The sequence below is a fragment of the Triticum dicoccoides genome, chromosome 2A (genome assembly GCF_002162155.2).
Source record: "Triticum dicoccoides isolate Atlit2015 ecotype Zavitan chromosome 2A, WEW_v2.0, whole genome shotgun sequence".
Classification (NCBI taxonomy): domain Eukaryota; kingdom Viridiplantae; phylum Streptophyta; class Magnoliopsida; order Poales; family Poaceae; genus Triticum; species Triticum dicoccoides.
In genome coordinates this window covers 714,270,158-714,290,325 of record NC_041382.1, presented here as the reverse complement: position 1 = coordinate 714,290,325, position 20,168 = coordinate 714,270,158, and positions in this window count along the sequence as shown.

Sequence of the window (20,168 nt, the reverse complement as noted above, 5' to 3'; positions counted from 1 at the left end):
GCAGGAAAAAGTGACTATTTTGCTAATAGCGCCCCCCCCTCACCACGTGAAGCCCAACAAAATCACCAAGCCCATCTTTAGCACACCTGCAGCAGTAGCCCAACAAAAGGGACAAGATCAGATCAAGATCGTTTGTTTTTCTTGCGTGCGATGCCTATCGATGATAGCCGTCTAGGGCAGTTCTTGACGAGCGCCAACCCTAAAAAAGTGTTCTTGACCAGCGGCGTTTCAATGAGCCTGAGCCGACGATCCTTGCGCGCAAGAGGGCGTGTATGTGCTGATGAGGGCCGAGGGCCATCCTTGCAAGGACGCGCGGCCGGCCGGCTGGCCGCGACCATATTGAGAAGCGGCGAGCAAGGAAAAGGGGGTTAAGGTTAGTCTCGTTAGTTATTCTATTAATCCATGCCTTTAGAACCTCACAATTCGAACTGTGGTTACTATATAAGAATGAAAGATCAATTAGGGAATATATCCCTTTACCGGTTTACCCATATGACAAGGTTTTGCATTGTTTATCACATCATGTACTGAAAGATTTAGATTAATTAACACATGAGTTGATTTTGCATTTTCTTTATGATAAATTTTGAGAAAAAAATTGAAATTGATCACAGAAGACACATGTTTTGATGAAGATTTAGGCTGTCTCCCTCACAAAAAAAAATGTAGATTGTCTTTGTATGTTTCTTTACGAGTCTCTACATTAGAGGCAAAATTTTGTCCGCCCCCCTATGTTTGAATCCTGGCTCCGTCTCTGAGATCAGATCCCCCAAAACAACAATTTCATATTGGTCGAACGCACAACGGCATACACACAAGCTCCGTTATTTCATTATTATTAGTTACAGCGCAATAACCCAAATATCATCTCCACAAACATACTACAGTTGGAAGGAAAATAAACCTCAAAGCTGATAAATGACACCGCTCATACACAAACAAACAGATTACAACTGACACAGACTAACAGATTACAACAACATCGGTACATGATAGCGAACGTCGAAAGCAAGGATCAACCACATCATTTTCGTTACCCGTCAAAAACTACTTCATTTTCAGAATCACAAAGCCTCCAAGCGCAGCCACGAAGACGATGGGCAGGAGGCCCAGCCACAGCATCGTCTTCCCGACGGCACCCCGTCCGACCACATCGCCTGACACCCAGAAGCCGGCCGACGCCTCGAGGAGCCCGAAGATCACCACGGCGACGAGGATGCCGTAGTACAGGAAGAAGGGTGCTCTGCCATGGTGGAGAAATATACCTCCGGGCGCTCTGGAGATGGCGAGGCAGAGCGCTGCGGCTGCCTCGAGGACGCCACAGGAGATGAGCGCACCCGGCAGCATCTCCGCGTCGCGGCAGGCGCCGGAGATCAAGGCGGCGAGGTTGATCAAGGACGCGAGGGAATCCATTGAACGTCTCGTGTGTGGGCTGTGGAGCTATGAGCGAGCTTGGCTTGAGGTTTGGAGCTAGGAAAAGGTGGGGATTATATAAGGAGGAGGAAGACGCGCGACAAAGTGGATAGAATTCAAACCCACTAGTATTATGTGACTTTTGCAGTCCTTGCCACAAGCCAGAACCGAAAACGAAAGAACCGAACCAAGCCATTTGGTTTCCCTTCCCAGGGCACTGGGTACTCTGTCGTGATCATCCGCGTACGTAAGCAACCAAGACGACTGAGAAACTTTCGTGTCACATTCCTTCTTTGATTTTTTTTTGCGTTTTCCTTCCTAGACTATTCTTTCGCTTTCGGAACTGCCATTTCTTACTCTCTCAAAAATTATTTCTCACCTGGTCGAGTTGCGTATCACCAAAATTACCAGTGTACAAATACGTTTATGCAACTTTAGATATTACTTTTCGCAAAAAAAACTTTAGATATTACTACTTTCACAACAAAAAAAAACTTTAGATATTACTAAGATCTTCACATCTCTAATCTCTAGATCAAAGTTGCTACTCCCTCCAATCCATTTTTATTATCGCAGCTTTAGTACAATGTAATATTTTCTTGCGCAGTTGCTATTTCTTAGTTGTTTTAAAAATTGTTTCTCAATCTATCGTGTTGGATACCATCAAGACTACAATTGCGCAAATAGGTCAATGCAACTTTAGGTATTAAAATGTGTACAGTTTTAATCTCAAGATCAACTTGCTAATGTTCTCTAAACTATGCAAGTGCTCAATTAACATTTAAATAAATATTAGTTGCTCAAGGTCTCGACCTACAAACAAGTATTATTCAGTTGACTGCAAATTTTCAAGGAGTACATTTTCCTGAAATAAACACAAGTTCATTGTAAGATCATTATAAATGTAGAAGTTTGGAGGTGAAAGGCGATCCACTAAAGTATTCTATATTATGGAACGGATGGAGTAAGGTAGATATTACCTGTTTATCAGCTGCCCACTTTTAAATATTTTGTGACATTTCTATTTTTTTAACTAACTGTAGTCATTTGCAAGGCATTGTCTGCATAAATAATACTATATGAACTAAATATTACACTTAAATTGCTCTTCCATTATCAAGGAAAACACTGCACCTAAATTATAGACCTACGAGTGCAATATTAGAAACTGGCCCGACTTATTGATTTATAAAACTAAACAAATCACATGTTACAAGCATAAGAAAATCTTAAGCTCATATATCGAACATCGTGTAACATGATAAACTGAGAGACATTGCCTAAAAAATTCAGACACATGCACATCCCAAGGAGAGCAAGAACATGAATATATTTTTTCAATAAAGAAATGCCACCCAACAAGAAGAGAGCGTCCGCAATTGTATATGTAGTCGTAGGCTTGTAGATTAAGTTTCATTCTTTTTTGAGGAGAAGGAAGTTTCATTCATTTACTTGGAGGCATTCAACGACAACGACCTGGCAGTGTCGGAGGCTGGAACCAGAACCGAACCGAATGAAACCAAAGCCGATGGTGCGCTCGGGAATTGTTTCTGGTTAAGGCGCTTGCCAAAGGTGATTGGTAGAAAGCGTGCCACCTGAGATACAATAGTCAACAACATCTTCACGCTGCGTGTGTAGTGGTGTAATAGTAAGTTATGTATAGATAGATATATGGAAATGGCGCAAGTAGATTTTTTGTTTAGGGGCGTTGTCACGCTGTGGGTCCGCCAGGCTGGGCATGATCGTCATCGTCACTCCATGTCGCGAAACCATGAACCATACCCGAACACATAAGTTTCCGGTTTTCCAACGTGGGCGTGCAAAAGATACAGCCGTGATATGTAATTGTTACTTTTTTTTAATGAAAGCACTGGTTACTATGTTCATTGCGATTAGAAGATAGAGTTACAGTCTTAGAGCATCTCCAACAGCCGCGCAACGAGCGGCGCGCTAAAAGACCGTTTAGCGCGTCGGAATCGTGAGTTTTTTGCGCGTTGCGGTGCACTGGCTCCAGCGGCCGCTACAAAATATAGCGCCCCTTAGCTGCTCCAGCAGGCGCTGCAAAAAACGGCGCACACGCTCATCTACAAACAACATATGCATTTCAAACAAAACCAAGAAGATCAAACACAAAAAAATTAAATCAATAATAAATTGTTCACTTTTATTACAACTCAAACAAATAGTTTATCTTCCAATACAACAAATAGTTCAACAATACAATATCAAACATACAAATCATCATGCTCTTTGTCGGCCATTCCATGCCCACCACTCCTCGATAAGATCCTTCTGAAGATCATCATGCGTTTTGACATGTCGAATGGCATGATAGGAGGTAACAAATCAGGCCACCCTCGCAGCCCTCCGCTGCACTCGCATAGGATGTCCCAAGAGCTCATACTGAGAGTAGTCTAAATCTTGGCCAATCTCATTCTCGATGATTATATTGTGTATGATCACACAAGCGTGCATGATGTATCAAAGCATCTTTTGATCCCAAAATCTAGCTGGTCCTCTCACAATAGCAATGTGGGCTTGCAAAATCCTAAAAGCTCTCTCCACATCTTTCCTAACCGCCGTCTGAGCATTGTGGAAATCTAGAATTTTCTTACCTTCCGGGTTTTTCAACGGCTTCACAAATATTTGCCACTTTGGGTAGATGTCATCCGCAAGATAGTAGCCATAGTTGTATATATGGCCATTTGCTACAAAATGCACAGGTGGCAATTCACCATTTGCAATCTTATTCATGAGTGGTGACCGATTAACAACGTTGATGTCATTCAAAGATCCATGCATTCCAAAAAAAGCATGCCAAATCCAAGTCTCTTGATCGGCCACGGCTTAAAGGATTATAGCGGAACCCTTTTTTGGCTGTGGAATTGCCCATGCCATGCCTTAGGAAGTTCTTCCAACTCCAATGCATGCAATCTATTGAGCCAAGCATACCTGTGAACCCGCGAGCTTTGTTCATCTCCAAAAGCCTTTCGGCATCTTCAGCATTGGGAGATCTCAAATACTTTGGGCCAAACACTTGCACAATTCCAACTACGAAGCGCTTGACACACATTGTCTGATTCAGGGCTCCGCAGACCCAAGAGGTTTGAACTCTGGGGCATGTGCGAAGAACTCAACCTCTCCGGCCAACCAACGCGTCGCCATATAGCCTAGCTCGAGGAACAGGGAAGAAGATGAACACGGCAGTTTTACCCAGGTTTGGGCCGCCTTGTGGTGTAAGACCCTACTCCTGCTTTGTGGTGGATTTGCCTCACGAGGGGCTCAGGATGAACTAGTACATGGGAAGAACAACCTCACGAGGTCTGCTCTTGTGCGGGTGTGAGGTGATGAGGTGTGGATTCATCCCATCCCCCTCTTGGTGGTGGCTAACCTATATTTATAGTGGCCTCGGTCCTCTTACCTCAAAACAAGGTGGAAAGGGATCCCACAGTGGCCAATTTGAAGGGGGGCAAGTAGTACATCTTATCCTAACGAAAGGAGGTCTTCGTCTGCAAAGCTTCTGGTTGTGACGCTATAGTGGGCTCGACGATGACATCCTTCCTGCTGCCCTAGCGGCCTTGGTCTCGTTGCACGGAAATGGAAACCTTTGTCTGATTCCTCAGGACTCCGCGCCTGCGCTTGCCTCCTTAGCACCAAAGAGGAAACTTGCACTTTTGCGCCCACTGGCTCCCGCCTGGCCTTGGTCGTCATGGCTTGCATCACCCCAACCTCATGAGGTTGGGCACTTGCACAGAAATCTCCGCTCCTCAGGAGCAGCCTAGGGGAGTCCACTCCCTCAGGAGGTCTTGGCATCGCCCACCTCTCAAGGCTTGACCCCTCGCGAGGGTCTTGCCTTGTTGGTGTCGTAGATGGGCCATACCAGGCCGCCGATGGAGCCATGCCCTGGGCCGCAGGCAGGAAAGTCTGGGTACCCTGGTTCCCAGAACACCGACAGTAGCCCCCGGGCCCAAGGTGCGCTCAGACTTGGCTTCGAGGCGAAGCCAAAGGGCAAGGGCGAAGCGCCGCGGGCCCCAACCGCCTGCAGACCGAGACGACACATGGCGCTTGATGGGACGTGGGCGTCTCCACTTCCCCACACCACCTCGGTAACCGCCAGATGCGACAACTGCCTGCTGCATGCAGGAAGGCCATTATTGCTCTGAACGTGAGAGGCCGGCGATTAGCCTTCCTCCGGCTATAAATGGGAGAAGGGGCGGAGCCCCCAGTTCATCGTCATCCTCTCGCCTCTTGCTTCACCTTCTTCTTCGTCCTGCCATTTTGCCAGAGCGTCCATGGCGCCAGTAAGGAGGTTCTCCACCGCGAAAAACGGAACACATGAGATGCTCCTGCCAAAGAAGAGGCGTGATTGCTCTCGCGATGCCACCGCGGCGCCCATGGCAACGCGACCTTGGTACGAACGCGCTCCGTCGGGCTTCCCGGTCCGCGCGTACGCTCGAGCGCATAGCCCTGCCCGTGGGAGCAGCCGCGGGTACCGCAAGGAATAGAGTCGTGTAAGAGAACAAGCGGTGGCTGCACGGCCACCCCGCCTGCAGGCCCATGCCGAAGGCACGGCCCGCGAGTTTGTGGTGTGTGCGGTAATGCCGCCGCAGAGGTGGATCCGGCTCCCGCGGAGTTTTTTTTTCTGTTCTATGTTGTTCTCTATCTTTAGTTATGGATGTGGAGCACGAAATACCAAAAATATTAGTTGTACTTTCTACTCATGGAGAGGGGAACCTCCAAAAACCCTCGATGCTGGTTATGTGGAAAACATTAAATACTACTTCGATAATCCTGATAAATTCCCATTCAACTTGATAATGTGAGATACTTGGGTTCACCAGGAATACTTTAGGTATTATCACTTGTCTCAAAAAGGGAAACACTTATGGGATCAAATTAATTGCATTGGTATGCTTGTAATTTATGCTTAAGATATGATTGTACTTGTTGCTCTAAGATGGAGGCTACACACCTCCTCTTTCAATGTGAATTTAATGATAATGAAACACTGGCTTCTTATGCTAATGATATATATAATTACTACGATGTGGAACAAATAGAAGAATTTGTTGCGTTTAAGGGTGCTTATGAAATTGAATTTTTGTTTGAAGAGTATGAAGATTGTGATGATGCTGTTTACAGATGTGAAAATTATGCTATACTTAAATATTGCTATGAGAATTATGAATATAATGCTGATATTAATTAATGAGTTTCTTGAGAAAGTCTCCGTTGTCCAAAAGAGACTAATATTTTGCAGGAATCTATGGAAGAAGAAATTGCTGAAATTATGAGCTCATTAGATGAAAAAGATGACGAGGAGAGCGAAGAACAAAAGGAGGAAGAGCGGATTAGCTACCCATGCCCACCTTCTAATGAGAGTAACTCTTCCATTCATACATTGTTTAGTTTCCCTTCCTGCTTACCGAAGGATGAATGCTATGATAATTTCTATGATCCCTTATTCGCTTGAACTATCCCTTTTTGATGAAATTGATGCTTGATATGCTTGTGGTCATGATGCCAATATGAATTGTGCTTAGAAAGATGAACTTGCTATAGTTCCTTATGTTAAGAATGAAATTGTTGCTATTGTGCACTGATACGTCTCCAACGTATCTATAATTTTTGATTGCTCCATGCTATATTATCTACTGTTTTGGACTATATTGGGCTTTATTTTCCACTTTTATATTACTTTTGGGACTAACCTATTAACCGGAGGCCCAGCCCAGAATTGCTGTTTTTTTTGCCTATTTCAGTGTTTCGAAGAAACGGAATATCAAACAGAGTCCAAACGGAATGAAACCTTCGGGAACGTGATTTTCTCACCGAATATGACCCAGGAGACTTGGACCCTACGTCAAGAAAGCCACGAGGGGGGCACGAGGTAGGGGGGCGCGCCCACCCCCTAGGGGGCGCCCCCCACCCTCGTGGGCCCCACGAAGCTCCACCGACATACTCCTTCCTCCTATATATACCTACGTACCCCCAAACGATCAGATACGGAGCCAAAAACCTAATTCCACCGCCGCAACCTTCTTTACCCACGAGATCCCGTTTTGGGGCCTGTTTCGGAGCTCCGCCAGAAGGGGAATCCACCATAGAGGGCTTCTACATCATCACCATAGCCCCTCCGACGAAGTGTGAGTAGTTTACCTCAGACCTTCGGGTTCATAGTTAGTAGCTAGATGGCTTCTTCTCTCTTTTTGGATCTCAATACAATGCCCCCCCCTCTCTCGTGGAGATCTATTCGATGTAATCTTCTTTTTGCGGTGTGTTTGTTGAGACCGATGAATTGTGGGTTTATGATCAAGATTATCTATGAGCAATATTTGAATCTTCTCTGGATTCTTTTATGTATGATTGGTTATCTTTGCAAGTCTCTTCGAATTATCAGTTTGGTTTGGCCTACTAGATTGGTTTTTCTTGCAATGGGAGAAGTGCTTAGCTTTGGGTTCAATCTTGCGGTGTCCTTTCCCAGTGACAGTAGGGGCAGCAAGACACGCATTGTATTGTTGCCATCAAGGATAACAAGATGGGGTTTTTATCATATTGGATGAATTTATCCCTCTACATCATGTCATCTTGCTTAAGGCGTTACTCTGTTTTCATTAACTTAATACTCTAGATGCATGCTGGATAGCGGTCGATGAGTGGAGTAATAGTAGTAGATGTAGGCAGGAGTCGGTCTACTTGTCTCGGACGTGATGCCTATATACATGATCATACCTAGATACTCTCATAACTATGCTCAATTCTGTCAATTGCTCAACAGTAATTCGTTCACCTACCGTAAAATACTTATGCTCTTGAGAGAAGCCACTAGTGAAACCTATGGCCCCCGGGTCTATTCTCATCATATCAATCTTCCTACACTTCATTATTGCCTTTGCTTTTTTACTTTGCTTTTTATTTTAATTTGCATCTTTATACCAAAAAACCAAAAATATTATTTATCATATCTATCAGATCTCACTCTCGTAAGTGACTGTGAAGGGATTGACAACCCCTATTCGTGTTGGTTGCGAGGAGTTATTTGTTTTGTGTAGGTACGAGGGACTCGCGCGTAGCCTCCTACTGGATTGATACCTTGGTTCTCAAAAACTGAGGGAAATACTTACGCGACTTTGCTGCATCATCCTTTCCTCTTCGGGGAAATCCAATGCAGTTCTTAAGAGGTAGCAAGAAGAATTCCTGGCGCCGTTGCCGGGGAGTCTACGCAAAAGTCAACATACCAAGTACCCATCACAATCCCTTATCTCTCGCATTACATTATTTGCCATTTGCCTCTCGTTTTCCTCTCCCCCACTTCACCCTTGCCATTTTATTCGCCCTCTCTCTTCCGTTTGCCTTTTTATCGCTTGCTTTTTGTTTGCTCGTGTGTTGGATTGATTGCTTGTCACGATGGCTCAAGATAATACCAAATTGTGTGACTTTACCAATACCAACAATAATGATTTCCTTAGCAATCCGATTGCTCCTCTTACCAATACTGAATCTTGTGAAATCAATACTGCTTTGTTGAATCTTGTTATGAAAGATCAATTCGCCGGCCTTCCTAGTGAAGATGCCACTACTCATCGAAATAGCTTCGCTGATTTATGTGATATGCAAAAGAAGAAAGATGTTGATAATGATATTGTTAAATTGAAGCTATTTCCTTTTTCGCTTAGAGATCATGCTAAAGCTTGGTTTTCATCTTTGCCCAAAAATAGTATTGATTCTTGGAACAAGTGCAAAGATGCTTTTATCTCTAAGTATTTTCCTCCCGCTAAGATCATCTCTCTTAGAAATGATATTATGAATTTTAAGCAACTTGATCATGAACATGTTGCACAATCTTGGAGGAGAATGTAATTAATGATACGTAATTGCCCTACTCATGGTCTGAATTTGTGGATGATTATACAAAAAATTTATGCCAGATTGAATTTTGCTTCTAGAAATCTTTTGGATTCGTCCGCGGGAGGCACTTTTATGGAAATCACTTTAGGATATGCTACTAAACTCCTAGATAATATTATGGTTAATTATTTTCAATGGCACACTGAAAGATCTACTAATAAAAAAGTGCATGCCATAGAAGAAATTAATGTTTTGAGTGGAAAGATGGATGAACTTATGAAATTATTTGCTACTAAGAGTGTTTCTTCTGATCCTAATGATATGTCTTTGTCTACTTTGATTGAGAATAATAATGAATCTATGGATGTGAATTTTGTTGGTAGGAATAATTTTGGTAACAACGCGTATAGAGGGAACTTTAATCCTAGGCCTTATCCTAGTAATACCTCTAATAATTATGGAAATTCCTACAACAACTCTTATGGAAATTTTAATAAGATGCCCTCTGAATTTGAGACTAGTGTTAAAGAATTTATGAATTCACAAAAGAATTTTAATGCCTTGCTTGAAGAGAAATTGCTTAAAGTTGATGAATTGGCTAGGAACGTTGATAGAATTTCTCTTGATGTTGATTCTCTAAAACTTAGATCTATTCCTCCTAAGCATGATATCAATGAGTCTCTCAAAGCCATGAGAATTTCCATTGATGAGTGCAAAGAAAGAACCGCTAGGATGCGTGCTACGAAAGATTCCTTTATTAAAGTGTGTTCTTCCAATACCTATGAAAATAAAGATGAAGATCTAAAAGTTATTGATGTGTCCCCTATTAAATCTTTGTTTTTGCAATTTGAATCTTGATAATGATGAGACTAAATATGATCCACCTTTACCTAGAAGGCGTTCCAAAAATTTGGAGTTTTTAGATCTTGATGATGAAATTGATAAAAGTGGGATTGAAAAGATTAAAACCCTAGATGTTGCTAAACCCACTATTTTGGATTTCAAGGAATCTAATTATGAAAGTTGCTCATTAATTGATTGTATTTCCTTGTTGCAATCCGTGCCAAATTGTCCTCATGCTTATAGTCAAAATAAAGCGTTTACTAAACATATCGTTGATGCCTTGATGCAATCTTATGAAGAAAAACTTGAGTTGGGAGTTTCTATCCCTAGAAAACTTTATGATGAGTGGGAACCAACTATTAAAATTAAGATTAAGGATCATGAATTTATGCTTTATGTGATTTGGGTGCTAGTGTTTCCACTATTCCCAAAACTTTGTGTGATTTGCGAGATTTCCGCGATTTTGGTGATTGCTCTCTAAACTTGCACCTTGCGGATTCCACTATTAAGAAACCTATGGGAAGAATTAATGATGTTCTTATTGTTGCAAATAGGAATTATGTGCCCGTAGATTTTATTGTTCTTGATATAGATTGCAATCCTTCATGTCCTATTATTTTTGGTAGACCTTTCCTTAGAACGATTGGTGCAATTATTGATACGAAGGAAGGGAATATTAGATTCCAATTTCCATTAAAGAAAGGCATGGAACACTTCCCTAGGAATAAAATAAAATTACCATATGAATCTATCATGAGAGTCACTTATGGATTGCCTAGCAAAGATGGCAATACCTAGATCTATCCTTGCTTTTATGCCTAGCAAAGGGCGTTAAACGATAGCGCTTGTTGGGAGGCAACCCAATTTTATTTTTAGTTTTTTTGCTTTTGTTTCTGTTTAGGAATAAATAATACATATACCTTCTGTTTATATGTGGTTTTATGTTTTAATTAGTGTTTGTGCCAAGTTAAACCTATAGGATCTTCTTGGATGATAGTTATTTGATCTTGCTGTAATTTCCAGAAACTTTCTGTTCACGAAAACAATTGTTAAAAATCACCAGAACGTGATAAAATAGTGATTACAATTGCTTCTAATCAATAAACAAATTTCCTAGGTCGTCCTATTTTGGCTGAAATTTTGGAGTTCCAGAAGTTTGCGTTAGTTACAGATTACTACAGACAGTTCTGTTTTTGACAGATTCTATTCTTCGTGTGTTGTTTGCTTATTTTGATGAATCTATGGCTAGTAAAATAGTTTATAAACCATATATAAATTGTAATACAGTAGTTTTAACACCAATATAAATAAAGAATGAGTTTATTACAGTACCTTGAAGTGGTCTTTTGTTTTCTTTCGCTAACGGAGCTCACGAGATTTCTGTTGAGTTTTGTGTTGTGAAGTTTTCAAGTTTTGGGTGAAATCTTTTGATGGATTATGGAACAAGGAGTGGCAAGAGCCTAAGCTTGGGGATTCCCATGGCACCCCAAGATAATCCAAGGACACCAAAAAGTCAAAGCTTGGGGATGCCCCGGAAGGCATCCCCTCTTTCATCTACTTCCATCGGTAACTTTACTTGGAGCTATATTTTTATTCATCACATGATATGTGTTTCGCTTGGAGCGTCTTGTATGATTTGAGTATTTTCCTTTTAGTTTACCACAATCATCCTTGCTGTACACACTTTTTGAGAGAGCCATACATGAATTGGAATTTGATAGAATACTCTATGTGCTTCACTTATATCTTTTGAGCTATATAGTTTTGCTCTAGTGCTTCACTTACATCTTTTAGAGCATGGTGGTGGATTTGTTTTGTAGAAACTATTGATCTCTCATGGTTCACTTAGATTATTTTGAGAGTCTTAAATAGCATGGTAATTTTCTTAAACAATCCTAATATGCTTGGTATTCAAGATTTGTAGAACTTTCTTTTGAGTGCGTTGAATACTAAGAAAAGTTTGATGCTTGATAATTGTTTTGAGATATGAAGATGGTGATATTAGAGTCATGTTAGTTGAGTAGTTGTGAATTTGAGAAATACTTGTGTTAAAGTTTGTGATTCCCGTAGCATGCACGTATGGTGAACCGTTATGTGATGAAGTCGGAGCATGATTTATTTATTGATTGTCTTCCTTATGAGTAGCGGTCGGGGACAAGCGATGGTATTTTCCTACCAATCTATCCCCCTAGGAGCATGCGCGTAATACTTTGCTTTGATAACTTCTAGAATTTTGCAATAAGTATATGAGTTCTTTATGACTAATGTTGAGTCCATGGATTATACACACTTTTCTTCCTTCCACCATTGCTAGCCTCTCTAATACCGCGCACTTTTCGCCGGTATCATACACCCACCATATAACTTCCTCAAAACAGCCACCATACCTACCTATCACGGCATTTCCATAGCCATTCCGAGATATATTTCCATGCAACTTTCCACCGTTCTGTTTATTATGACACGCTCCATCATTGTCATATTGCTAGCATGATCATGTAGTTGACATAGTATTTGTGGCAAAGCCACCGTTCATAATTCTTTCATACATGTCACTCTTGATTCATTGCATATCCCGGTACGTACACCGCCGGATGCATTCATATAGAGTCATATTTTTGTTCTAAGTATCGAGTTGTGATTGTTGAGTTGTAAGAAAAATAGAAGTGTGATGATCATCATTTTTTAGAGCATTGTCCCAAGTGAGGAAAGGATGATGGAGACTATGATTCCCCCACAAGTCGGGATGAGACTCCGGACGAAAAATAAAAAAAGAGGCCATAAAAAAAGGCCCAAATAAAAAATAATGAGAGAAAAAGAGAGAAGGGACAATATTACTATCCTTTTACCACACTTGTGCTGCAAAATAGCACCATGATCTTCATGATAGAGAGTCTCTCATTTTGTCACTTTCTTATACTAGTGGGAATTTTTCATTATATAACTTGGCTTGTGTATTCCAATGACGGGCTTCCTCAAAATGCCCTAGGTCTTCGTGAGCAAGCGAGTTGGATGCACACCCACTTAGTTTCTTTTGTCGAGCTTTCATATGCTTATAGCTCTAGTGCATCCGTTGCATGGCAATCCCTACTCACTCACATTGATATATATTGATGGGCATCTCCATAGCCCGTTGATACGCCTAGTTGATGTGAGACTATCTTCTCCCTTTTTGTCTTCTCCACAACCACCATTCTATTCCACATATGGTGCTATATCCATGGCTCACGCTCATGTATTGCGTGAAGATTGAAAGAGTTTTGAAAATGTCAAAAGTATGAAACAATTGCTTGGCTTGTCATCGGGGTTGTGCATGATTTAAATACTTTGTGTGGTGAAGATAGAGCATAGCCAGACTATATGATTTTGTAGGGATAACTTTCTTTGGCCATGTTATTTTGAGAAGACATAATTGCTTTGTTAGTATGCTTGAAGTATTATTATTTTTATGTCAATATTAAACTTTTGTCTTGAATCTTTCGGATCTGAATATTCATACCACAATTAAGAAGAATTACATTGAAATTATGCCAAGTAGCACTCCGCATCAAAAATTCTTTTTTATCATTTACCTACTCAAGGACGAGGAGGAATTAAGCTTGGGGATGCCTGATACGTCTCCAACATATCTATAATTTTTGATTGCTCCATGCTATATTATCTACTGTTTTGGACTATATTGGGCTTTATTTTCCACTTTTATATTACTTTTGGGACTAACCTATTAACCGGAGGCCCAGCCCAGAATTACTGTTTTTTTGCCTATTTCAGTGTTTCGAAGAAACGGAATATCAAACGGAGTCCAAACGGAATGAAACCTTCGGGAATGTGATTTTCTCACCGAATATGACCCAGGAGACTTGGACCCTACGTCAAGAAAGCCACGAGGGGGGCACGAGGTAGGGGGGCGCGCCCCCACCCTAGTGGGCCCCACGAAGCTCCACCGACGTACTCCTTCCTCCTATATATACCTACGTACCCCCAAACGATCAGATACGGAGCCAAAAACCTAATTCCACCGCCGCAACCTTCTGTACCCACGAGATCCCAACTTGGGGCCTGTTTCGGAGCTCTGCCGGAAGGGGAATCCACCACGGAGGGCTTCTAGATCATCACCATAGCCCCTCCGATGAAGTGTGAGTAGTTTACCTCAGACCTTCGGGTTCATAGTTAGTAGCTAGATGGCTTCTTCTCTCTTTTTGGATCTCGATACAATGTTCTCCCACTCTCTCGTGGAGATCTATTCGATGTAATCTTCCTTTTGCGGTGTGTTTGTTGAGACCGATGAATTGTGGGTTTATGATCAAGATTATCTATGAGCAATATTTGAATCTTCTCTGAATTCTTTTATGTATGATTGGTTATCTTTGCAAGTCTCTTCGAATTATCAGTTTGGTTTGGCCTACTAGATTGGTTTTTCTTGCAATGGGAGAAGTGCTTAGCTTTGGGTTCAATCTTGCGGTGTCCTTTCCCAGTGACAGTAAGGGCAGCAAGGCACACACTGTATTGTTGCCATCGAGGATAACAAGATGGTTTTTTTTATCATATTGCATGAATTTATCCCTCTACATCATGTCATCTTGCTTAAGGCATTACTCTGTTTTCATTAACTTAATACTCTAGATGCATGCTGGATAGCGGTCAATGAGTGGAGTAATAGTAGTAGATGCAGGCAGGAGTCGGTCTACTTGTCTCGGACGTGATGCCTATATACATGATCATACCTAGATACTCTCATAACTATGCTCAATTCTGTCAATTGCTCAACAGTAATTCGTTCACCCACCGTAAAATACTTATGCTCTTGAGAGAAGCCACTAGTGAAACCTATGGCCCCCGGGGTCTATTCTCATCATATCAATCTTCCTACACTTTATTATTGCCTTTACTTTTTTACTTTGCTTTTTATTTTACTTTGCATCTTTATACCAAAAATACCAAAAATATTATCTATCATATCTATCAGATCTCACTCTCGTAAGTGACCGTGAAGGGATTGACAACCCCTATTCGCGTTGGTTGCAAGGAGTTATTTGCTTTGTGTAGGTACGAGGGACTCGCGCTTAGCTGATACGTCTGCAACGTATCTATAATTTTTGATTGATCCATGCTATATTATCTACTGTTTTGGGCAATATTGGGCTTTATTTTCCACTTTTATATTACTTTTGGGACTAACCTATTAACCGGAGGCCCAGCCCGGAATTGCTGTTTTTTTGCCTATTTCAGTGTTTCGAAGAAAAGGAATATCAAACGAAGTCGAAACGGAATGAAATCAACTGGAGAAGTTATTTTTGGAAGGAAATCTACCGGAAAAGCGTGGAGTGCACGTCAGGAGAGAAGGGAGGTGCCCACGAGGGTGGGGGGCGCGCCCCCCTACCTCGTGGCCCCCCCGAAGCTCCACCGACGTACTTTTTTCACCCATATATACCCACGTATCCTAAAACTTCCAGAACGGATAATAGATCGGGAGTTCCGCCGCCGCAAGCCTCTGTATCCACTAAAAGTCAATCGGGACGCTGTTTCGGCACCCTGCCGGAGGGGGGAACCCTCACCGGTGGCCATCTTCATCATCCCGACGCTCTCCATGACGAGGAGGGAGTAGTTCACCCTCGGGGCTGAGGGTATGTACCAGTAGCTATGTGTTTGATCTCTCTCTCGTGTTCTTGATTTGGCACAATCTTGATGTATCGCGAGCTTTGCTATTATAGTTGGATCTTATGTTTCTTCTCCCCCTCTACTCTCTTGTAATGGATTGAGTTTCCTCTTTGAAGTTATCTTATCGGATTGAGTCTTTAAAGATTTGAGAACACTTGATGTATGTCTTGCCGTGCGTATCTGTGGTGACAATGGGATATCACGTGATTCACTTGATGTATGTTTTGGTGATCAACTTGCGGGTTCCGCCCATGAACCTATGCATAGGGGTTGGCACACGTTTTCGTCGTGATTCTCCAGTAGAAAACTTTGGGGCACTCTTTGAGGTTCTATGTGTTGGTTGCGTAGATGAATCTGAGATTGTGTGATGCATATCGTATAATCATACCCATGGATACTTGAGGTGACATTGGAGTATCTAGGTGACATTAGGGTTTTGGTTGATTTGTGTCTTAAGGTGTGATTCTAGTACGAACTCTAGGGCTGTTTGTGACACTTATAGGAATAGCCCAACGGATTGATTGGAAAGAATAACTTTGAGGTGGTTTCGTACCCTACCATAATCTTTTCGTTTGTTCTCCGCTATTAATGACTATGGAGTGACTCTTTGTTGCATGTTGAGGGATAGTTATATGATCCAACTATGTTATTATTGTTGAGAGAACTTGCAATTGTGAAAGTATGAACCCTAGGCCTTGTTTCCTATCATTGCAATACCATTTACGCTCACTTTTATCATTAGTTACCTTGCTGTTTTTATATTTTTAGATTACAAAAACCTATATCTACCATCCATATTGCACTTGTATCACCATCTCTTCGCCGAACTAGTGCACCTATACAATTTACCATTGTATTGGGTGTGTTGGGGACACAAGAGACTCTTTGTTATTTGGTTGCAGGGTTGCTTGAGAGAGACCATCTTCATCCTACGCCTCCCACTGATTGATAAACCTTAGGTCATCCACTTGAGGGAAATTTGCTACTGTCCTACAAACCTCTGCACTTGGAGGCCCAACAACGTCTACAAGGAGAAGGTTGCGTAGTAGACATCAGTAGCCTCCTACTGGATTGATACCTTGGTTTTCAAAAACTGAGGGAAATACTTACGCTACTTTGCTGCATCATCCTTTCCTCTTCGGGGAAATCCAATGCAGTGCTCAAGAGGTAGCACGCACACACATGATAGTCCTATTATCATTTTGAATTCTCCCAACTACACTATATCGGAGAAGTTTGCTCTTATTAAAGATTATATTGATGGGTTGCGTTTTACTATTGTACATGATGATTTTTACGAGTATAATATGCATGTGATTGCTGCTCCTACTTGCAAATTATGAGAGAGAAACTACATCTCCACCTCTCTATGTTTCCAACACGATAAAATTGCAAGAAACTATTTATGCAATGTACCAGCCTTTACTATGTGTGCACAAATTGTTCTTTTATGACGTGCCGATGCATAGAAAGAGAGTTAGACTCTGTTGTTATGCGATATATGTTGCTTTGTGCTCACTACTAAATTACAAATCATTGTTAATTAAAATTGGCTTTGATATACCTTGGGATCCGGGTGGATTAAAAATTTGAGCATTTTATGCCTAGCTTAATGGCTTTTAAAAAAAAGCGCTGCCGGGGAGACAACCTAGAAGTTTTAGAGAGTCATTTTATTTTGTTGTTTGATTTTCAAAAGTTTAAAAACAAAAAATATAGAGGGGAACTATGACGCCCCCGATTCAATGGTACACTAATCATACACGCAAATGTGTACGATCAAGATCAGAGACTCACGGGAAGATATCACAACACAACTCTAGACATAAATTAAAATAATACAAGATTTATATTACAAGCCAGGGGCCTCGAAGGCTCAAATACATAAGCTCGAATACAAATGAGTCAGCAGAAGCAACAATATTTGAGTATAGACATAAGTTAAACAAGTCTTCCTTAAGAAGGTTAGCACAAACATCATTGATGATCGAAAAGGCAAGGCCTCCTGCCTGGGAGCCTCCTAACTACTCCTAATCGGCGATGGCCTCCACGTAGTAGTAGGCACCCTCGGGGTAGTAGTAGTCGATGGCGGTGGTAGCTGGCTCTTGGGATCTACCATCTGAACGCAACAATCAGGTATAGGGAAAAAACGGGTAGCAAAGCAATTGTGGGTACTCATCCAAAGTACTCACAAGACTTACATCAGATCTAAACTAAGTATGCATCAATATCAAAGGAATGGACTGTATCTGTGGACTGAACTGTAGAATGCCATAAGGGAAGGGGAAAGCCTAGCCCATCGAAGACTAGCATCTTCAAGCATCTTCTAGCATTTAGAAGAGTACATAATAGCATTTTATAATTATCAAGCATGTTGTAGCATTAACACCCAGAGATCCTTTTTCGGCTCCCTACGAGAAAGCAATCCCGAGGCCATCATATCCAATCCACATACCAGTATCCAGATCTAGTTGTAAAGATCGGGATACAACTCCAAGTCGTCCTCTTATCGTGGACACGGCTATTTGAATAGATTAACTTCCCTGCAGGGGTGCACCACATTACCCAACACACTCGATCATTCTAGCCGGACACACTTTCCTGGGTCATGCCCGGCCTCAGAAGATCAACACGTCGTAGCCCTACCTAGGCTCAACAGAGAGGTCAGCATGCCGGTCTACATCCTAAGCACGCAGGGGTCTTGGGCCCATCACCCTTTGCACTCCTGCATGTTGCGTACACGATCGGTGAGCAGACCTAGCACCCTTATACAAGCGCAGGCGTTCCAGTCCAACCCGGCGCGCGCCGCTCAGTCGCTGACGTCTGGAGAGCTTCGGCTGATACATAGGATGTCGAGTGCCCATATCTATTCCCGCGTGATGGTTAGTGCGTATAGGCGAATGGCCAACTCAGATCAAATACCCAAACCGTTAGTGTCTTGGGAGCGCGCGGTAACGAGAAGAGACTCACGATCATGTGACCCCATCGCCCCATCTCATGGACTTACGGCAAGGGCCCAAAATGCCCGACCGTGCCACGCAGAAATCTCACGGGTACCCTCCAGGTCAACCCGACTACACATCAACTCGCGGGTACCCCTCAGGGCCGACCGACTTCAACATGGTTCCGTGGTAAAGTCAAAGTAACCGTGTGTCCAAAACACCAAGGGGGAATCCGAGGAATCACCCTTGACGGAATCCACCTGATGTAATCGTCAAGGTGAACTAAGGATGAATCATCCTCGATGGTTCACACTTGAGGGGTTGCACGACATAATCGTTATCGAGAGTGGTGAAGGAGGAATCATCCTCGATGGTTCACACTTGAGGGGTTGCACGACATAATCGTTATCGAGAGTGGTGAAGGAGGAATCACCCTCGAAGAACACGACCGATTAGCTACACTACAGAGTTAACATCAGAAGTGCTATACAAGGTATCACCCTCGGCACTCGATAGTAGCTCTGCAGAGTCGTATAACTAAAGGGGGGGTGTGATGTGACATGTCAGGCTCTGGATGTCGATCACGTTGATGGAGCGATCTGTCATAAAGCGGGAGCAACAGAGACAAGGTGAGGGGTCACTCATGGATCACTAACCAACCTATACTAGGCATATAGGATAAGCAGGTAAGGTACAAAATCAGGTTTACAAAAGCAGGCTATGCATCAGAATAGGAGCAAACAATTACAGTAGCAAAATCTAATGCAAGCATGAGAGATAATGGAATGGGCGATATCGAAATGATCAAAGAGGTTTTGCTTGCTTGGAAGCTCTGCAGACGCAAGGAATCTTTGAAAGCGTAGCCGCAGTCGAACACCGAAGCATCAACGGTCTCGGGGTCTACCGAAGAGGAAGGATGGGGAAGAAACAATAAATAACAGACATACAAAGCAATAGAAAGCATGGCATGACCGTAAGCTATGCTAAGGGTGACCTAACGCAGGGCTACGCGTTACAGACGGAGCGAGAAAATATCCGGGAATATTTTCCCTGCTCCACGCATCTATCGGACAGATGATCTGGAGGGAACGGTTTCAAGTTCACAGTGTTAGATGCATGTGACAAGTATGTGGATAGCGTATTCAGATTCATCATATTTTTCTGGTCATTTTTCATATATAACATGTTGTAATACACAGAGAGAACCAATCCATAATTCTACGCCTGCTCCACCGTGACGTCGGAGACAACGCCGCAACAACACGGACAAAGCAGAAGAAGAGACACACCTGAAGGGGTCGCCGCCGCCTCCTTGCTGACACCATTCATGAATACTAACGCCGCCAATCTGAAAGATCGACAAACACACGATGCCATCAACTCCGAGATGCCATCATGATGGACACCACCGGTGTGGGAGTGGAGCTGAGACAGATTCATTCGTCCGGGGGCCGCTCCCACCCACGA